This window comes from Camelus bactrianus, chromosome X (genome assembly GCF_048773025.1).
Source record: "Camelus bactrianus isolate YW-2024 breed Bactrian camel chromosome X, ASM4877302v1, whole genome shotgun sequence".
NCBI classification, from domain to species: domain Eukaryota; kingdom Metazoa; phylum Chordata; class Mammalia; order Artiodactyla; family Camelidae; genus Camelus; species Camelus bactrianus.
In genome coordinates this window covers 101,459,653-101,479,495 of record NC_133575.1, presented here as the reverse complement: position 1 = coordinate 101,479,495, position 19,843 = coordinate 101,459,653, and the positions used below count along the sequence as shown (strand labels likewise).

Below are 19,843 nucleotides of genomic sequence, written 5' to 3'. Positions count from 1 at the left end.
ATCTTCCACATGTATCATGTAAGTCAAAATCCACACCAACAAACCCTGACAGTCATTACACAGGTGCCCACACATGTACAGTTATATAATAAATGTAACATAAAAGCAGAATGCAATAGATCAAACATCAATAGTGTATCTATTGAGTCCTAGTGAGATAAATCTGTCACTTCTTTACTACTTTATATTTGCTGAAATAACTGATTCCTTTCCAGATGCATGTTATTCTTAGGATTTGATCAACAATAAAGGAATGATGTGAGATTTAACCATGAAAAACTACCATGTTGCTCATGAATAGTTAATACTATTGACAATTGCCCACTGTCCAGTGTTGAGTAGTCAAAATTTCATAGCACCAAACTCCATGTACTGTGTGACCAGGGTTTGAAGAAAAATGAAAACATTTAGTGTGTATGTGTGTGTGTTTAGTACTGTGCTGAAAAATATAGGGAGTATAATGATGACATGTAGACAAAATCTATTTAGCTCTCAAGAATAGTTTTTTTTAAATAACTTTTATTAAATTTAAACCAGCATACTCATCAAGCTGTTAATAGTTCATGTGGGAAAAAGTGGGATTTGGGATAAAGTGTTTCCATTTGTTTTTGATAGATTGTGTATTTTAAGAAGCCAATAATAATATTTGTAATTTGAGAACCAGTCTAGAAATTCTCAAATGTGTACAGAAAAAATTATTGATACAACTTATTTGTGGCCATTTGAGACCTTATGTATTTATATCTCTAACTAATCACAGAAAACAAGAGGATTCAAGACACCCATGTTTTGGAAATCCTTGTCTGCTCAAATGGGCATTACTTGTGACCTCATCGAACTTTATAGATGGCTAATGTAGCTGGTAATTTTTTAGACAGTCTGCTTAATCCTAAGAAATGCAAAAGGAGGCAATGTTAGAAATATAAAGTATTCAAAGTCATGTTAATGATGTTTGCTAACAACTCAAAACTATAATCAGTGTTTGAACACTTGACATACAAGGGAGCTGGGATTTTAGGCTAAAAAAAAAATATATATATATATATATATATATTTAGGCTAAAAATATATATATGTGTGTGTGTGTGTATATATATATATATATATATATATATATATATGCATGGGAAACATGTAAGATTGTATGGCAGAGATGGTTTAAAAGTTATTTCTTCTACTTTTGATTGAGGTGCCATTTACTTTTGGTTTTTTAATTTCTCAAAATATGAACAAGTTGCCAACAGTAGGTGTCATTCTTTTAATTGCTTGGAAGAGAATAAAATGTAAAGAAATTTCAAGCTGGGGAAAATATATATTAATATGAGGCCATACAATTTATATAAGGTTATGCAGAAGAATTTGTGCAGAAACTACACCCATAAGTCAAATTATAATTAAGGAGAAACAAGTATGTATGTGTGTATATATATATATATATATATATGTAACAAATACCTTATATATACTATATATTAAATATACGATAAATAGGGCATAAAAAGTCCTACTTTTCATGATTTATTTGCTAAAATGAGGATTTGCAAATTTGATATAATATTCTCTAAATGCCTAGGAATCAGGAGTGAAGATGTCTTGTGGAACCACAATGTTCTAACTTGTAGTTTTACTATAAATTTATTGTTGTGTTTGAACACAAATATAGAACTCTGTATCAAGAGGAGTGGAAACATAATCCAAAAGATAATCAGTGGTCGTAAGTTTTACGGCAGTGCTTTACTCCTGATAAGCACATGGTTCTTTCTGAATCCTTGGCAAGCACATCTTACTTACTAATGAGGAAATGGTTTTAAGACTGACCTCTAAGAGACAAATGGTGGGCTGGGGATATATAGCTCAGTGGTAGAGCGCGTGCTTAGCATGCACAAGGTCCTGGGTTCAATACCTCCATTAAGAAAAAAAGAAGATAAATGGTAACACAGACACATACACCTCTACCTCCAATAAAGTCATAGAAATGTAATTGGAAGCCATTTAATGACATGAGAAAGTGCTTGTGTTCCAAATGGTAAATGAAAGTATGAGACAAAACTGAGTAACTTCTGACATCCTGCCACTGGGGCACTGAATGGCATATAGTGATGAGAGCTATGTGGACCCTCTTCTTAGGGCCACAGTCAAGTGGCTGCTAACAATTCAACACATAGAACCTATATCTTTACCTGGAAGATGTAGGAGAATTTGAGAGCTGCAGAGATGAGCCAGGCAAAGACCATGGATGTATAGAGATACCCTCCTGGTTGGATTTTCAGCATTCTCTTTTTCTGTTTAGGCCTGGATCTTTGAGACTTGCTCCCAGGAGGAGTCAACTTGGGAAAATGCTGGCGATGTAATGCTAAGTGAACAAAAACCGAACTGTGAAGACTAGGCCTAGTGGAAACTGAATTCTCGCAAAGAGAAGATGCCTGATAAGGGTGGGTAGTTTGAGGCCTCAGTTTGGTTTCAGATGAAAACCAAAGCAAAAGTACATTAGCATGAGCAGGTTTTCTCAAACTGGGCAAGATACAAAGCAGCCATATTTCCTTTTGCTTTTGCCTCTTGGTAACGTTTTTTCAGACAGGATGGGCGGGTGAAGAGGGCGGGTGGGGCAGGGAGGAAAATACTTTTTGGCATAGCTGATGCACTACTGCCATCATGAGGAAATAGTTTAAAATATGCTTATTGCGGCATTGCTTTGTTTCTGTGAGGACTTTCAGTTTCAAAAGGTCCATTCAGCGGAAGAGCTAAGCAGGACCTGGTCCCAAATTGGGCCTTCCTGGCTTCTCTGAGTTGTTATAGGTGCTTTGGCCAAAGGCCTGATGGTGGTGTGACAAAGGTGAGGTCCAGGTGTAGGAGCTGGCCGGTGGGGTTGGCTGGACTGAGCTCTCAGCTCCCAGGAAGTCCTGGAACAGGAAGTTGTGGGGTAAAACTATCAAGTAGTTAAACACAGACTAATACACATAGAAAGACACATCAATGGTCAAACTCCTGAAAACAAAGATAAAGAGAAAATCTAGAGGATAGCTGGATACAAGATATTTCTTGAGATTTCTAGCAGACTGGTCAAACATTATTTAAGCTATAAGGACATAAACTAGCATCTTAAGAGTACTCAAAACAAAAATAAAATGTTCGACCCAGAATTTTGTACCATCAAAAATGTCTTTCAAAATAAAAAGAAATACTTTTTTTCAGACAAAAACTAAGAAAATTCATTATCAGCAGACCTTCGCTACGATAAATATTAAAGAAAACTCTTCATGCAGAAGGGATGTGATATCAGACAGACACCCGAGATTGACACAAAGAATTAGAGATCTATAGAAACTGTTCAAATGAAAGTAAATACAAAAAAAAATTTTCCCTTATTTCTAATTATTTTAAAATATATTTGACCATCTATTAGAAAGATAGCAGCATATTTTAGAAGTAAAATGACAGCGCAAAAGATGGGAAGAAAGAATGTATTGTCACAAGGTTCTTATACTACATGAGAAGCAATGTATTACTTGAAATCATGAAATCAAACTGGGATTAGTTAACATGTATTTTTTTAAACACTGGATCAACCACATACAAATTTACAAAGGAGTATAAATGATGAACTAATAGTGATAAAACTGGAATCAAAAAATACTAAGCTGCTCCACTAGAATTTCAGGAATGATGAACAAAGGAACAAATAGGAAACAACCAGCAAAATAATAGATTAAAATTCTACCATATTAATAACTACATTCAATGTAAATGATCTAAACAATCCATTTCAAAGACAGATTTTCAGATTTTACTTATAAAAGTAAGAGCCAGGTACATTCTGGCTACAAGAAATCCACTTTAAATATAAAGATATTGATATGTTAAAAATAAAAATGATGGGATAATATATACCAAGCAAACACTAATCAAAAGAGAGCCCCTAACAATGAAAGATATAGACCAAAACATAGAACTATATTGGAGAAGATCAACGTAAAGGGAGAAGAGAGCTTTAAAAAAATTATTATAAATATCATCAGACAGGCAAGAGACAATATTACAACTGTGATAGAAGAAAAGGATACAATGAAAAAGATAGTTACAATGAAAAGGAACACAGCAATTAAAAATAATATAGCAGAAATATAAAACTCATCAAAGAGCCTGGAAAAAGACCATACTTAAAATTTTCAAAACTGAAAAAGGAAAACAACTAAGAAAATTATAGTACATCTGTAAATGTGATTTATTATCCCGATAATAGTTCCCAGCAATTTCACAGAAATATAAAAAATGATAATTCAGATTGAAAGGAGCCACCGAGTTGCCAGCACACTGGATAAAAAGAGACCTATCTGAGGACATATTATGAAATTTCAGAACACTAGTAACAGGGAATATCATATAACTAACATACAAATATGAAGAATCAGAATGACTGAACTTCTGAATATCAACACTGAAGACCAGAATGCAGTAAAAAAAAAAAGTCTTCTAAAAAAACCAAAAATTTTTTCCAATTTAGAATTCTATACACAGCCCAACTTACAATGAAGTGTAAGGGTAAAGATATCCTCAGATATGCAAAGTCTTAAAAATTTACTTGCCATGTAACCTTTTTCAAAAAATTACCTTAGCCTGTGCTTTTAAAAAAAGTTCTAGAAACTATTAAAACGGGGAAAATATGGGTTTTATGAAATTGAAGATCCAATAGAGGAGATATGAAAAAGAAATCCCCAGAATGTTGATGAAAGGAATGTCAGAATGACAGTTAAGTATCATTCCCCAGACATACTGGAAACCAGGACACATTGAAGGGGGTCATAAAATTATGAAATAAATATTGCCAAGTAGATCAAATTGGTACAAATACTTAATTATGAATGAGATCCTTTTGAGAGATATTTTATTTATTTATTTTTAACATTTTTTATTGAGTGATAGTCATTTTACAATGTTGTGTCAATTTCCAGTGTAGAGCACAATTTTTCAGTTATACATGAACATACATATATTCATTGTCACATTTTTTTCTCTGTGAGCTACCACAAGATCTTGTATATATTTCCCTGTGCTATACAGTATAATCTTGTTTATCTACTCTGCATGTGCCTGTCAGTATCTACAAATTTTTTGAGAGATGCTTTAGATAGCTTGTATACTTCCATAGAGGATATGTATAATAAATTTATTTTGGTCATTATGCATGAGCAAAATAGAATTTTAAATAACATATTTTTGTCAAAATATATCTGAAGTCTAGGGATATTTCATAAATAACTATGGTCAATTAATGAAAAAAATGGAGTTAGAGTTAATTTGTTTAAGGTCTAGAAAACAAATCGCAAGAATATAAGATTTTGGCAAGATGTTCATATTACAATATGTGAACAAAGAATGACATAAAAGTATATAGTAAATAGAAACCTATTTTATGAATAAAAGCTATTCATTATTATATCTGCAAGGGAAAGAAAAGAGCCACAAAATTTAAAAAATTCTAGTTATGTATAAAAGGTGGGATTATGAACACTGATTAAAATTTCTAATTCATAATCTCTTTAGTTTTGAATATTTTAAAGAGGTGTGTATCACCTTAATCTATGTGGGAAAACAAAGCTAACTCATAGTTAAAAATTAAGAAATTAAGGATATGGGCCCATGTGAAATAATTACTATGTTAAAGATATAGGACAAAACTGGATTCAATATGATCCAACACGTTATTTAAAAAAAATTTCATGTGCAAACATATACACCAAATACATCTCTGTTGGCAGAATTATATAGTTCATACCAATGTGTGTAAAAAGATTACTAAAGAAATATGTATGAAAAATATCATTTAAAATGTACATACAATAAAATATAGTAATTCCACCTGAAAAGCAGACATTGGAAACAACATGGAAGTTCAAAAATATAGACAGGAATGCATTGAAATCCTAAGTTCCAATAATATGTTCCCAAGTTTCACTGGAAACAGAATAATCTTATATCTGTTTTAAATAGAAAGGCAGAAATTAGCTTCTGCTATAGAAGTGACAGAAACAATGGAAAAATAATAAATATACATTTTAAAATTAAAACATAAATATAAGGGTACACTTGGTGTCCCAGGTAGGATGATGTGTCATGAACCAGTACGAGATATTTTAGGCCTTATGGCCTAAAAATCTCAGTGGCTTATTCAAAAAACAGCTTTCCACTGAAAACAAAAGTATTAATGTGTCCTAGAAAATGGATGGAGACTCCCTGGGAATCTAGGAAGCTCTTGAAGTCAGGTGCCTTGAGATGACCTTCTCCAGGCCTGGAACTTACAGAGTTTTCTTCCATTTAGTCCTGGCATCCTGACACTCGTCCCTAGAAGACAACTTGATAATTGGGAAAATGCTGGAGAACAAATGCTGAGTGAAGAAGAGCTGAACTGTGAGGCCAAGATCTGATGGAAAGGTAATGCTCAACAAAAGGAAATGCCTGATGAGGAGGAGTGGTTTAGACTTCAGATTATAAATGGAAATGGAAAGCAAGATCCCAGTAGACTGAGCAAGTTTCCTCAAACTGGGCAAAACGTAAGGCAGTTTTGTCAGTATTTTGTTAGTGGTCTTTTACCTTTTGTTAGCGTTTTTTTTTTTCCAGACTAGAAGGGTGGGAGAAGAGGGCCTAAGGGCCGGCCTGGTTGACATTTCTGGAGCACTACTGCCATCATGAGGAAATTGTTTGGTGAAGCCGTAAGCCCCTGGTATTTCCTCCCAAGAGACCAGGAAGTTGAAGAATGGTGGACCTGCGGAGAGGTTGAGCATTCCTTAGCTCCAAGCATTGTATCCTTACCTTTATCTCCAAGGCTTACAGGATACATTGACAAAGGCAAGATATAATTGTAAAAGTTGGCTAGTGAGTGGCCAGGACTGAACAGGCAGCTGCCAGGAAGTCCAGGCACAGGAAGTCATGGGGGTGGACCCCCTCCCAGTGCAGGCAGGACTAAAGGAAGTGATTCACAACCAAGTGCAAAGCTTATGATCATTTGTGTCTTCCTGTCCCTTGAGCATGAAGCCAACATTCTGGGAGAAAGTACTTGGCACACTGGGGCCTTGGTCCCATTTGGCAGCAGCGTCAGAGCTCAGAGTTGAAGGAGAAAAAATTCACTGTTTATCATAGAAGATATATTGAAGAGTATATTTCAAGCTGAGAAGCAATAATTGATCATTGACAAAGTGTTGTTAGCTCTCAGGAGCGTCTTGGAGACATTTAGGCAGAGCAAGCCTCAACAATCCCAGGTGCCCTGTGCATGTGAAAGGTGATCACTGACCTCCAGAAATTATTTCTGCTAAAACAGACCAAGAGAGAAAGCTTGGACCAGATATGCTGGGGTGCCTGCCTTGGAATAGTCTTTAACTTGGCCACATGCTTGAATAGTCAAATGTATGGAGACAGAAGTGTAAACAACAATAGAAGTGGCCTCAGCTCTGGAATTCTGCAGGCTTAAGAATGTTGTTTTCACCTCACCCCAGCGATCCTGAACAGAAGCCAAATGGACTGAGAGTGGATAGAAGCCTAAGGTATTAGCCCCTAGCTGTAATTCAGTGTTTTAGTTATAATAATGGAAATAGCAAAAACTGGAAACCAAGAACAACTGCTGTTAATGTTTACTGCCCTTCAACCATTGACATCCATTACACATCAGTAGCTGTCCCAAAATGAAAAGCTAAAGGAAAACAGTCTAACAGGAAAGGGGAAAAAAAGAGCACGGCTCGAACTCCTAGAAGAAGGGGGCCATGGAACAGAAAAATCAATCTGTTGGCAGAGGTTCTCAGATTCACCAATACCCAAGTAAATTACAGTTCAAGAAGTTCTCAGCTATGCCTCAGTCCCAACTAATATATCCAGAGTGAGCTGATGAAAATGAAGACATCTATATTGCCCAGTTTATGTGATTATCTGTAGAAACAGACAAGTTCCTATGAGTTGGGAAGCATTGTCAATTGGTTTAACTTGTTTGAGGACAATTTGGGTGCATCAGTTAACCTTTCATGTGTCCATATCCTTCTTTCAGAGACTCTGCCCTTCAGAAGTGATCACACAGCCACATTCCCACTGGAAAGTAGATTCTCTGAGCTTTCCTTTGCAATGGCTGACACTGTGGAAGGGAAAGGACCTATTGTTCACAGATACATTGGATCTCAACGTGGTGCAGCTACACTAGGTGGTCCTTTTAAGTCCTTGCAAAGACTGAATTCCACTCTCTGTCCTGATCAGGCAAGATATATTACACCTTTCATTAGGGATTAAAGCAAATTATTACATCTTCAGGATTAAACCATCCTAGTTTGTTAATATAAGAATAGAGAAAGGGAAAAATAGTTTATGCTTATCACATGTATTAATACCCTAAGTTGAATACATAAATATATATGGATTTTAAAGAGTGAATATGTACAAAGGAAGGGTTCTAAGCAAACTACTCATTATGTCTACCTTTCTGGAGTAATTTTTCTAAGGTTATGCTGTCAGGTTCTAACTTTATACATATCTGCTATTGAAATATTAACAAATCTGACTTATGTTTCAAATCAAGAAACCAAGGTATACCCCTCAGGCTTTAAAATAACCTCCAGTGTAAAATTCCATTTCTCTACAAAACATATGCGTAGTTCTATTTACATATGGAAAAGAAAAAGGTCACTTTTTATAGTAAAGAAAACAAAAATCTTTGACCAAACTTCTAAGCAATACGAAAATCCAATCATCCTAAGGATAGTTAATGACATGTGAGGTGGCCTTGTGATCTAAGGACTGGGAAATGTATGATAGAAGGAAAAAACTCAAAACCCAAGGATATCCCCATATTAAAGTCATACCAACAACCCCATGGAAGCTACACATGCAGACATTCAAATGAGATAAATTTAGAAGAGAGAGCAGGAAAAAGAAGGTAAAAATATGAAAGCTTGTTTCCATGGACTGCTGACCTTTCTCTAAGGGGTTATATACTGAGATCATCTCAGGTATAGAAGAGTGAGTAGCATTAAAATAGGCAAGTGTTCAGGGGTCCGGATGTGCTCAACTCTCCAAAGGATGCTATCTTGTGAGGCCTACAAGGAACCCTCATCAGTAAAAGGCCAACAAGCAGGCAAAGAGAATAATACTTGATATGAATGAAAGATTAGGTCCCAAGCCCCAAGGGTCTCATCTTCCTTAGGGGAAAGCCAACCAGTAAAGAACCCATTTCTGTCCCTGATGAGAGCAAGTCACTAAGTGGGTAGGCCTTCACATTGAGCCCTAGAAAAAAAGCTGCAAAGCCCTAATCTCCTGGGCTCAGGTAATAGCTCCAGGCCTTCTCAATTGTTGGTTTCCCTCTAGTTGTTACATCAGTACTCCAACTGATGTTCTGGAGTTCACTTGCTTGGCATGGCAGGGTGACATGCACTCTTTCTCAGGCCATCCTTGCTCCAGGCAATGGGTGTACCAGACTTTTGGGTGTCCCTGAAAACTCCAGATCACAGACCAGCTGCTGTTAGATGTCACATGGAATGAGACTCTTATCCCCCACCCCAACTCTGACCCTGCTGACACAGGGGGCCCAGGCCCCAGAGTACAGGGACGTCTTGTGCCACCCCAACTCTCTCATTCTGTAAGGGATACGGACAGCAGACAAATGCCCAGAAGTTCTGGATAGGTTCTGAGTGCTTCTCTCTAGTTCTGCCCACAGTGGGAGGAAACAAAAACCATGCCACAGTCCTGGCCCTTCACTCAGAAGCTTCTTTACCAATATTGTTCTTCTGTCCAGAGCTCCTGGAAGGCCTTGGAGTTCAAGTAAAGGAGACCTAGCTTGGTCGGGACCCATTCAGCCTTGGAATTAGCCAGACATTTCTTAAAGGCTAGATCTTCCGGGAATTCATGGTAACAATTTTGGCTTTTCTAAAACTACTTCCTCGTGATGGCGGTATGGCTTCAGAAAAGCCAACCAGCCCTGCCCCCAGGTCCTCTTCTCCCGCCCGTCTAGTCTGAAAAAAACACCACCTGGAGACAAAGAAGCCAGGAAACATGGCTGCCCTGAATCAAACCCAGTTTGGGGAAACCGCCTAGCAGTGCCACACCTTTGCTTTTGGTTTCCACTTGAAATCGAAATGTACCTGAAAACCACCCACCCTCATCCGGCGTCTTTTCAAGAGTTCCCTTTCCACTAGACCACAGCTTTGCCCATCCGATCTCCTCTTCTTCAGTCAATATTTGGCCTGTAGGATTTTCACATTTTCAGGTTTTCTGATGCAGGACTCAAGTCTCAGGGATCCATGCATGAGGACAAGAAATTGTCATCTCAAAGCTTGCAGGAAGCCATCTGCAGACATTAGATCTGTGGTGTTTGACTAGGCTTATTTCTCAGGCTCCTGTGGCGTCCTCCATTTTCTGGCCCACACATTTAGAAAGTAACCAAAATGGCGTCTCTCTTTTTAAAAGTCTTTACAGGTGGAGAGCTCACTAGTAAGTATGTCAGTGGCTCAAACCTGATGCTCAAAATAAATATTCATATTTAGTTATTTCACTTAAGGATATGTTAAAAAAAATTCAAGTGAGTAAATTTTAAAGATCTGATTGGCTCTATTGAGTGATTAGTGACTGAGGCAGACCCTCACCTAGCAGGTATAGGGGAGCTCCAAAGGGCTACCAAAGGGGAAAAGTTTTCAAAGGTGGGAAAAGAAAATCATAAACAGAAAAAAGTTTTATTTCAGAATAGGTCATCTCTCTTTTAGGAAAAAGGATCTTATCAAGTGGGTTACCTCACCTTACTTTGGGGGATGGAGAGGGCCCTTGTGACATATTACCTCATGGATGCTGATGAGAAAGTTACTGACTGGTTCAGTTAAGACTACACTTCTGGGGGAGGTTGAAGCTTCAATTAGATTAGCTATTAAGACTGGGTTTGCTGGAGTGGCCTGGCATAAGTGACTTCATTTTGGGCCTGAGGTTTTCTTTTTAAAAGAAATTAGAGTCAAGTTTTACACAGGTTTTGAATGCATATGTTAAAACTCAACTTTATCATATGAGTTTTTCTTATGTTTTTACACTTTGATGCCTCATATATATCCATATTTTAATTTTGGCATAAGTATTAATACTTTATAAGAATATAGAAATGTGTCTTTAATAATGGATTTGGTCATTAAATAGAGAACATAAATTGTGTACTCTCCTTAAGTGCTTACATAATTTATTGTCCAAGTTGGACAGCTGCTATAAACTATGATTTCCCAAGGAAAACTAAGAGAAATGTTTACCCTATAATTCTGCAGTCTTGAGACAAATACTGATTACATCTTTATTTGATCCTTACCATGATTTACATAAATATATTGATACATTTTCATTTATATATATACACACATGTTTACATTAATTAGGTATTCTCTTGCATATCTTTTTTATACCTTTTTCCCTTTTGTATTTTATGAGCATTTTGACAGTATACTTTAGTTATCCCAAAGCATAATTTAAAATGTGAAAACAATTTTTCTATGTATGAAAAATAACCTTTTTTCAATATAAAATATTTAATTAATATGGAATTCAGATAAAGTGAACACAAAGTTACCTATAGTATTACTATAAACTATGTATGTTATCTTTATACACAACTTTGATAATTATGTTGGAATTTTTTTTCTACTGGCTCTCTTTCTATCCTCCACTTTTTAAAAATTTTATTTATTTTACATTGAATTATAGTTGATTTATAATGCTGTGTTTCTGCTGTACAGCATAGTGATTTAGTTACACATACATGCACATATACTTTTTCTTATTTATATCCTCCTCTTTTTCCACTCTTCATTTTTCTCTACTTCTCTGTGTCTCAAATGGTTGACATGTATTGATTACATAATCTGGCTGTCTTGCTCTGAGTCCTGGTTATGTTCTGCCATAGAGGGTTCTGGTAGAATTTCAGAGATAGGTTGGGGTATTTATTTAATCAGAACTGTGGATTTAGCTCTATCCCTTAGCCAGATATCACTGATCTTAACAGTATCCAGGAAGAGTAATGGAAATATTTGGTAAATAGCCAAAATAAATATCATAATAGGATACTAAAAAATACATAATATCAACACACATGTACCACATACACGATTAAACAATGTCAGTGCTTTTCTGATTATTGAAGCACTGGGACCTGAATGTAGTTCCATCCCTCTCCACTCCTATTACCCCCATTTCATCTGTTTTTTCTGAGCCAAAGGAGTCCTTGGATCTATAAGTAGCTGAGCGTTAAGTGGGGCCTTTGTGGGAATTTCTTCCTTGGCCTACTTAAGGAAATAAAAATTAGATCAGGGGGCTTTGGGAAGTTTCAAGGTTTGCAATAAAAAGCAACACATTGTGGAAAGGGCTGAACCTGGGAAATAAGTGGACTAAAGGTTGGAAGGTCAACAGAATCTGACTTATTTCTACCTCTTGTCCTGTTTGCCAAGAATCCAAGATAGAACTGAACTTGTTTCCTGAATCTTCTCTGCACCTGGGTCTTAGAGAATGCAAGAAAACCAGAAAAAGTTGGGAGGCTTCCTTAAAGTGCCTCAGAAGTGAGCTTATAATTTGCCTTCCTAATGCTTAAGAGTGTGTGCTCTGAAGTCTGGCTAATCTGATTTTTAAATTGTCTCTATTATTAGCTATGTGACCTTAGAAAAGTTTTCTAAACTTTTTGTGCTACCTTTCCTTATTTATTAAGTGTCAAGAATCATACTTCTTGCCCAGAGGGATGTTGTGAAGAATCAATAAATATATGAATTTTTATCAAGATCCTTGGAATATTTACTGGTACACTGTAAATGCTCAATAATTATTAGCAATTGTTATGGCCTAGAAATGCCCTAATCCTGCCCTTGACTTTCCAGAATTTTCTTCTTTCTCTTAGGCCTGGCTCCTTGAGACTTGGCCTCAAAAGCAGACTACTTGATAACTTGGGAAAATGCATCAGATGTAAAGCTGAGTTAAGAAGGGCAGAGCCAGGTCAAGTAGAAATTGAGCTCTTGCAAAATATGCCGGATGGGGATGGGTAGTTTAGGCCTCAGTTTTTATTTCAGATAGAAACCAAAAGAAAAATAACAGTGTGAGCAAATTTCTTAAAAACTGGCAAGATACAAGGCAGCCATGTTTCCTGGTGGCATTTTTTCAGACTGGTTGGGTGGGAGATGAGAGTGCAGGGACTAGGCTTGCCTGCATATCTGGAGCACTACTGCCATCGTGCGGAAATAGTTTCAGAACATCAAAAAACCCTCACAACTTCGTCCCAGTGAGGCCAAAAGTTGAGGGAGATCATGCCTATGGGGAATTGGAATAGGTTTAGACTGAAGCTGGGCCTCCTTGCCTTCTTTTCTATGGCTTTATAAGATACTTGAACATTGGTGGGATCTTTGGTGTACAGCTTGGAGAGTGAGAGGCTAGAACTGAGCTAGCAGCTGCCAGGTGGTCCAGAAAGTCATGGGCAAGGCCTTGTTCTCCACCCACTGTGGACAGGATTAGAGAAATCCACCGAAGGACAAATTCATGCTCTGGTGGCCATTTGTCTGCTGGTGCTGTTCCTTGTAACAAGAGGTAACAAGCTATCAAGCGCTGTCCTGGTATTCTGGAGCATGGATCTCTTGTGGCAGCAGTGTCAGAACACCAGACAGGCCAGTTCCAGATGGCATCACGATAGGAGCAGGTGTCCCTGCTGAAGTTCTTGGGTACATCCAGATATTTAAGGCCCATTGCTTGGAGTTCAGAGGGCCTGAAGTGAAGAAGAACCACCCAGCCAAACTGAGAAGTTAAAACTTGTAAGGTACCAAAAAAGTTAAAAGAATTGAAAATGAACACATTTAAAAATCCTTTCCTGCCAGAGGTAGCATTACCCATGACCTTGCCTCACTCCTTCGTATGTATCTGTTGTAGCAGGCACATTGTAAAGAAGCATGATTATTTCTAGAAATGCAAAAACAGGTGGCAAGATGATGTTACTGAAGGTGGTAATGTAGGGAACTCCAGTGATTCATCCCTCCATAAAAGGAACTAATGAGCCGACAAGTCTCAGAATGCAATTTTATGAAACTCTAGATCTAGTTGAAAACTTAAGAAAACCAAACACAGCTTGGTGAAGAAAGAATCGACTACTTAGCAGTGAGAGGGGGGCTGTGGCATTTTAAATTCCCCACCTCCTACTCCCCCAAACCATACTGCCTTAAAGATGGCTCTTGCCATGCTGGTGCATGATGTTAGTCCCTGAGGGAGCAATATGGACTTTATTCTTAAAGAATTGTGGTTGTCCATTTTGACCTATCTGGAGGCTCCCTGAAGGGTTGGTGCAAGAGCTTGCCTTTGTTTTGACTTATTTGGTGTGTTTCTAGGGCTGGGCAGTCTTGCAGAAAGGCATTTACTAAAAGAATTTAAAGGTCTAAGTATTGATCAGAGCTCTCTGGGGCAAGGGACAATAGTTAGGACAAGTAATAGATAGATGGACAAGCATAGGAAGGAAGAGAATGTGAAAGGAAATGTGTTGGAGGAACTGAAAAGTACAATAAATGTTACAAAAATTTACTAGAATATTCTAAAAGCAGATTTGAATAGTTAAGAGAGAGAATCAGGGAACTTGAAACTAGATCAATTGAGATTATTCAGTTTGAGGAGCAGAACAAAAAAATAATGAAGAAAAATGAATAAAGTTTATGAGACTTGTAGGACATGATTTAGTATATCATCTTATACTTGAAAGGAGTTACTGAAGGAGGAGAGAGATAAAAAGGCAGAAAGCAGAGTTGAAGAAATAATGACATGCACTACAAATTTGATAAAAGACATGAATATACACATCTAAGAAGCTCAAGAAACTCTTCGTAACATAAACATAAAGAGATCCACGTTAAGTAACATAATCAAACTGACAAGATCCACAAAGCAAGAATCCTGAAAGCATCAAGAGGGTCTCATCATATACAAGATATCCTAAGATTAGCAGTTGATTTGTCTTCAGAAACCATGGAAGCCAAGAGGCATTTAAAATTTTAAAAGAAAAAATAGAAAAAAACTGTCAACCAAGGAGTCCACATCCAGCAAGACTAAATTTCAAAAAGAAAAGGAGAAACTAAGACATTCCTAGAAAATAAAAACAGATGGAGTTTGTTACTAGAATACCTAGCCTACCAGAAATGCAAAAGGGAGTGCTTCAAGGTGAAATGAACACAATAGTCAATAACTCAAAGTCATACAAAAAAATAAAACAAAGGTAACTACATAGATACATATAAAAGCCAGAATATTGTAATTTTCTTTTGTAATTCTTTCTTTCCCTACGTAACTTAAAAAGCAAGTATACAAGCAATAATTATAAATCTTTTAATAGGCGTACAGTGTTTGAAGATATAATTTGTGAAAACGAGATTCTGAACCAGTAGAGGGGCGGGTTTTGTATACTATAAAAACTAATTTGTTATTTAATTATTAAGTATATATTAATTACACATACTTGATCAAGTGGGAATTGAAATCTGGAAAAGAGAAGATGCCTGATGAGATTGGGTGGCTTAGATCTCAGTTTGATATCCAAGGAAAACCTAAAGCAAAATACAAAAACTATGAGCAGGTTTCCTCAAACTGAGCAAGATACAGGGCAGCCATATTTTCTGGTGTCTTTGTCTCTTCATGGTGTTTTTTCAAACGTGAAGGGCGGGAGAAGAATGCTTGGAGCAGGGCTGGTTGGCTTTTCTGGGACTATACTGCCATCACGCGGAAATAGTTTGATGAATCCCAAGCCATGAATGCTTCCTCCATGCAAGGCCTAGCAGTTGAGGGAGCTCAGGCCAATGGGAGGTAGGACAGATCCTGAACCCAGCCTGGCCTCCCTACGTTTCTCTCTGTGGCCTGGCAGGAGCAGTGGACAGAGTCAGGGTCTTCGTGTAGCATCTGATGAGCGAGGCGCCAGGGCCCAGGACCTGGAACCCAGCCAGCTGCTGCCAGGAAGTCCAGGCACAGGAAGTAGGGAGGCGGGGCCTCAGTGTTTGCTAACAGTGAGGGCAGGACATAGATCCAAGTGCAGAAGCTGGGGACGTTTGTCCTGTGAATATGCCCTTTGGGGCCTAGGCATGCTGGCTATTGGTGTGTTGTGGGGCCTGGTCCCGTTGTGACAGCAGTGACAGAGTGCATTGGACAGGCAGATGCCAAGAACCCCAAGTAGCCGATGTCACGGATGGAGCTGAGGCATGCCAAAAGTCTAAAGTACCACTGCCTGGAGCAAGAAGGACCTGTATAGAAGGAATGGGAATACACTGACGTGCCAGCGTGGGCCAGCACATCTTCTGGGAGACTGGAGCTGCTCAAGTGGGTGAAAACCTTGAGGAATACTCTGAGCCCACCATCTGGCAGCTCCTGTTGCTTTGCAGGTTCATTGTAAAGCCCAAGGTCCATCCCTTTGTCCTGACAGGCCCCTGATGTTATCTCAGTTGTTGTAAGGAGGGCAGAGAGGTGGCTTTGGGCATTGAAATGCCCCTGAAAAGGATGGCATTATTCCTTTCCTGTGATTTAGGGTGAAAAGCAAACTGTTGGACCGCAAAGATTAAAATATAAGTTTTCCAACACCAGGTAAAAGAAATGGCAAAACAAATTGTGTTTTACTCTACTTCTAACATATGTGATAGATTTGAACCAAACATACATTTATGTATTCTACAGAGCCTATATTCATATGGGATGTATGTTTAAAATTTTGAAGAAAACAACTAACAGTGTCTTCATTTCTAAAGCAGTGTTTTTGAGGATGTACTTTCAAGTTTTGCCTATATATAATTTTCAACTAGAAAAAAAATGCAGAACCTGAACGTTGAGAATTATGTTTTATTTGTTGGACTTTAGAGGACTTAAGCCCAGGAGGCAGCCTCTCAGATAGCTCTGAGAGACTTCCAAAGGGGTAAGAGAGGAGCAAGGATATATAGCAGTTTTTGCAACAAAAACCAGGTAGTGGGAACATCAAAAGATTATTGTTAATTAAAGAAATACTGGACATCTCAAGTTAAAGAATTTAGTGCTTTTTTTTTTTTTCATGTATGGGAAAATGGAAGACTCTGTGCTCATTGAAATCATTCCATTGTTAGGCACCTTAACTGTCTACACCAGCATCCTATTCTTTCCCATCCTGAATTCCCTCAGGGTGTAACTTTGGGCATGGCTGCAATGGCTGAGGGCTTGATGGCCGGTTTATTTCCATCTTGAGTTCCCTCAGGGCTCCCCTTTCTGGGGGCAGCTGCAGTGGCTGAGGGCCTGATGGCCATAACATCCTTTGTTTGCTGATATGGCAGGCAGCATTCTTTGTCCACATAATGAAGGCTTGAAATGTTAACAAACAAGGCTTAGTTTTGATAATATTCTGTGTAATAATTATATTCTCTAAAAAAGACATACAGCACTATCTACATGATAGAATGATTAAATATCTTGCTCTTTATAGTCAAGGAAACTAAAAGCTTTTAATAATTTAGTTCTTAACACAAAATCCAATCACCTAAAGTATATTTAATGAAATTCAAGTAAACTCTCTACGTAAGACTTGAGAAAGTGATAGGAGAAATCTCAAGCCACAAGGAAATTCCACATAAATGATGTCACTTGAAATCCATGACAAACACAATTTTCATGTATATACACACCTGTTACATCCAGTAAAAATACAAGTAGAACGATCAGAATGCGATAAATCAAAATATTGAGTTTCTGTTGAGCTTTTGCCAATAGAAAATATCCCTGATTTACTTCTTTAGAATTGTTCAATTTTGTATTTCTTTGCCAGATACTTATAATATCCTTAGGATTTGAGCAACAGTAAAGAAGTGTTATGAGATTTAGCAATAAAGTACTATCAGTTACCTCGTGAATACTTAATGCCATTGGAAGTTTCCCATTAACTAATATTGTGTGAAATATCCATGGCACTGAATTGTACCTATAGTGTGACCAGGATGGAATTGAACAAAGATTTAATGCATTGTCCACAAATGTATGTGTTTTATGTGATTTGAACACTCCTTTGAACAAATAGGGGAGTATATTGATGAGTTTATATCTATTTAGTTAAATGGTATCAGCGTTCATGATCAGTCATATATAATATTTGAATGTGTGTATCTATCAAGTTGGTAATGGTGGTTGTGTCAGGAAAGTGTGATTTGTGATCAAGTATTTCTATTTGTCCTTCAAATATTTGTGAATACTAAGATTTTCAAGAAGCTGTCACATGAAGAAGTTGAAGAATGTTTAATGACATGAGAAAGCGCTATGTTCTAATGCTAAATGATGAAACTATGAGACAAAACCCTGCCTAACTTCTGATTGGATTTTATATTCATGTAAGTAAAGGTATCATGCCTTGTGGAGCAGTGTATGGTATATATACTGATGTGAGTTACCTGGACCTTTTCCAATAACTTCTCCCCAACATTTGCCAATTATTCAACACATGAGGCAAAAAATGGAGGACTCTTTTACCATTGCCTGGGTAGGAAGCCAGGTCTAAGACCACTTGGATTTGTGAATTGGTGGCTAGAGATGATCTCCTACAGACTCCAGGCAATTTCTTCTTACTTTTCACCTGGATCCATGTAACTTATCATTTGAAGCAGACAGTTGATGCTATGTTAAAGTGCTACAAAGTACAGTCATCTAGGACCCTGTGTAGATGCCAAAATCCCCGGAAGCTCAAGTCCCTTATATAAAATGGTGCAGTATTTGCATATAACCTAAGCATATCCCCCCTGAACTTTAAATCATCTGTAGATTACATATAATAGCGAATACAATGTAAATACTATGTAAACAGTTGCTGGCCCACAGCGAATTCAAGTTTTGCATTTTGGACCTTACTGGAATTTTTCTTTTTTTTAAAATTTTCAATCCATGCTTGGTTGAATCCTTGGATGCTGAACCACAGATATGTAGGGTCAACATAATATTGAATGAAAAAAAGCTGATGCATATAGACTAGTTTGGGTGGAAATTTAATTTCTGAAAAATAAGGTGCCTGATGGTAGTTTTAGAACTCAATTTGATTTCAGACGCAAACCAAAGTCAAAAGTACAACCAGAACTGGGCAAAATGCAAGGCCGCCATGTTTTCTGGCTCTCTTGTTTCTTGGTGCTGTTTTTTCAGACAGGAAGGGCGGGAGAAGAGGGCTTTAGGACAGGGCTTGTGGGCACTACTGCCATCGTGCGGAAATAGTTTCAAAATACCCTAATTTTGTTGCAGCCTCCTTCCCGTGAGGCCTACCAGGTGGCATATTGCAGGAGCCACTGTGCTTCCTGAAGGTCTCCGAGGCACCCAACTGTCTAAAGACCCGCTGCTTGGAACTAGGAGGACCTGAATGTAAGTGGAACAGCTAAGCAAAGAAGGTTTAGGTGTTTGAGTGGAGCAGATAAGTATAAACAGATGGGTACCAAAAACAGTGAAAAGGATTAAATATCAATCTACATTTTAAAAGTCCTTTTGTATTGGAAGTGGCATTACCTGTGATTTTGCTTCACTTCTTTATACATGACTGTTATAAAGGTATGTTTTAAAGAAGCACGATTGTTTCTAGAAATACCAAAACAGATGGCAAATTTGACATCAATGAATATGGCAGAGGAGGAAACTTCAGCTCTGTACCCCTCTGCAAGAGCAACTGAAAATAGTCAACAAAGTAGAAATAGAAGGGAATTTCCTCAACATAGTAGGGGCGTTTGTGAAAAACCCACACCTGATAGTTTGCTCAATAGTAAAAGACTGAATGCCCTGGCTAAAATGTTCAATAGAATTGACAAGGTGGGCACTCTTATCTTGTTCCTGATCTCAGGGGTAATCAGGCAAGAAAAATATATATTAG

The 19,843-nt window shown here is 37.6% G+C and overlaps 1 long non-coding RNA gene across 7 annotated transcripts in view; it reads left to right on the top strand.

Annotated features, from left to right (window-relative positions):
- The window catches only part of LOC105079659 (uncharacterized), a 48,409-nt gene that overhangs the window by 22,461 nt on the left and 6,105 nt on the right, over nucleotides 1-19,843 (top strand). For 2 of the 7 annotated variants that reach the window (XR_012504900.1, XR_012504897.1), the window contains exons 6-9: nucleotides 2,291-2,432; nucleotides 6,317-6,429; nucleotides 18,202-18,332; nucleotides 19,228-19,344. This is a non-coding gene — a long non-coding RNA (uncharacterized LOC105079659). Of the gene's footprint in view, nucleotides 1-2,290; nucleotides 2,433-6,316; nucleotides 6,430-8,029; nucleotides 19,345-19,843 lie in introns of all 7 variants that reach the window. The other 5 variants (XR_012504898.1, XR_012504896.1, XR_012504895.1 and 2 more) reach the window with 5 other exon arrangements.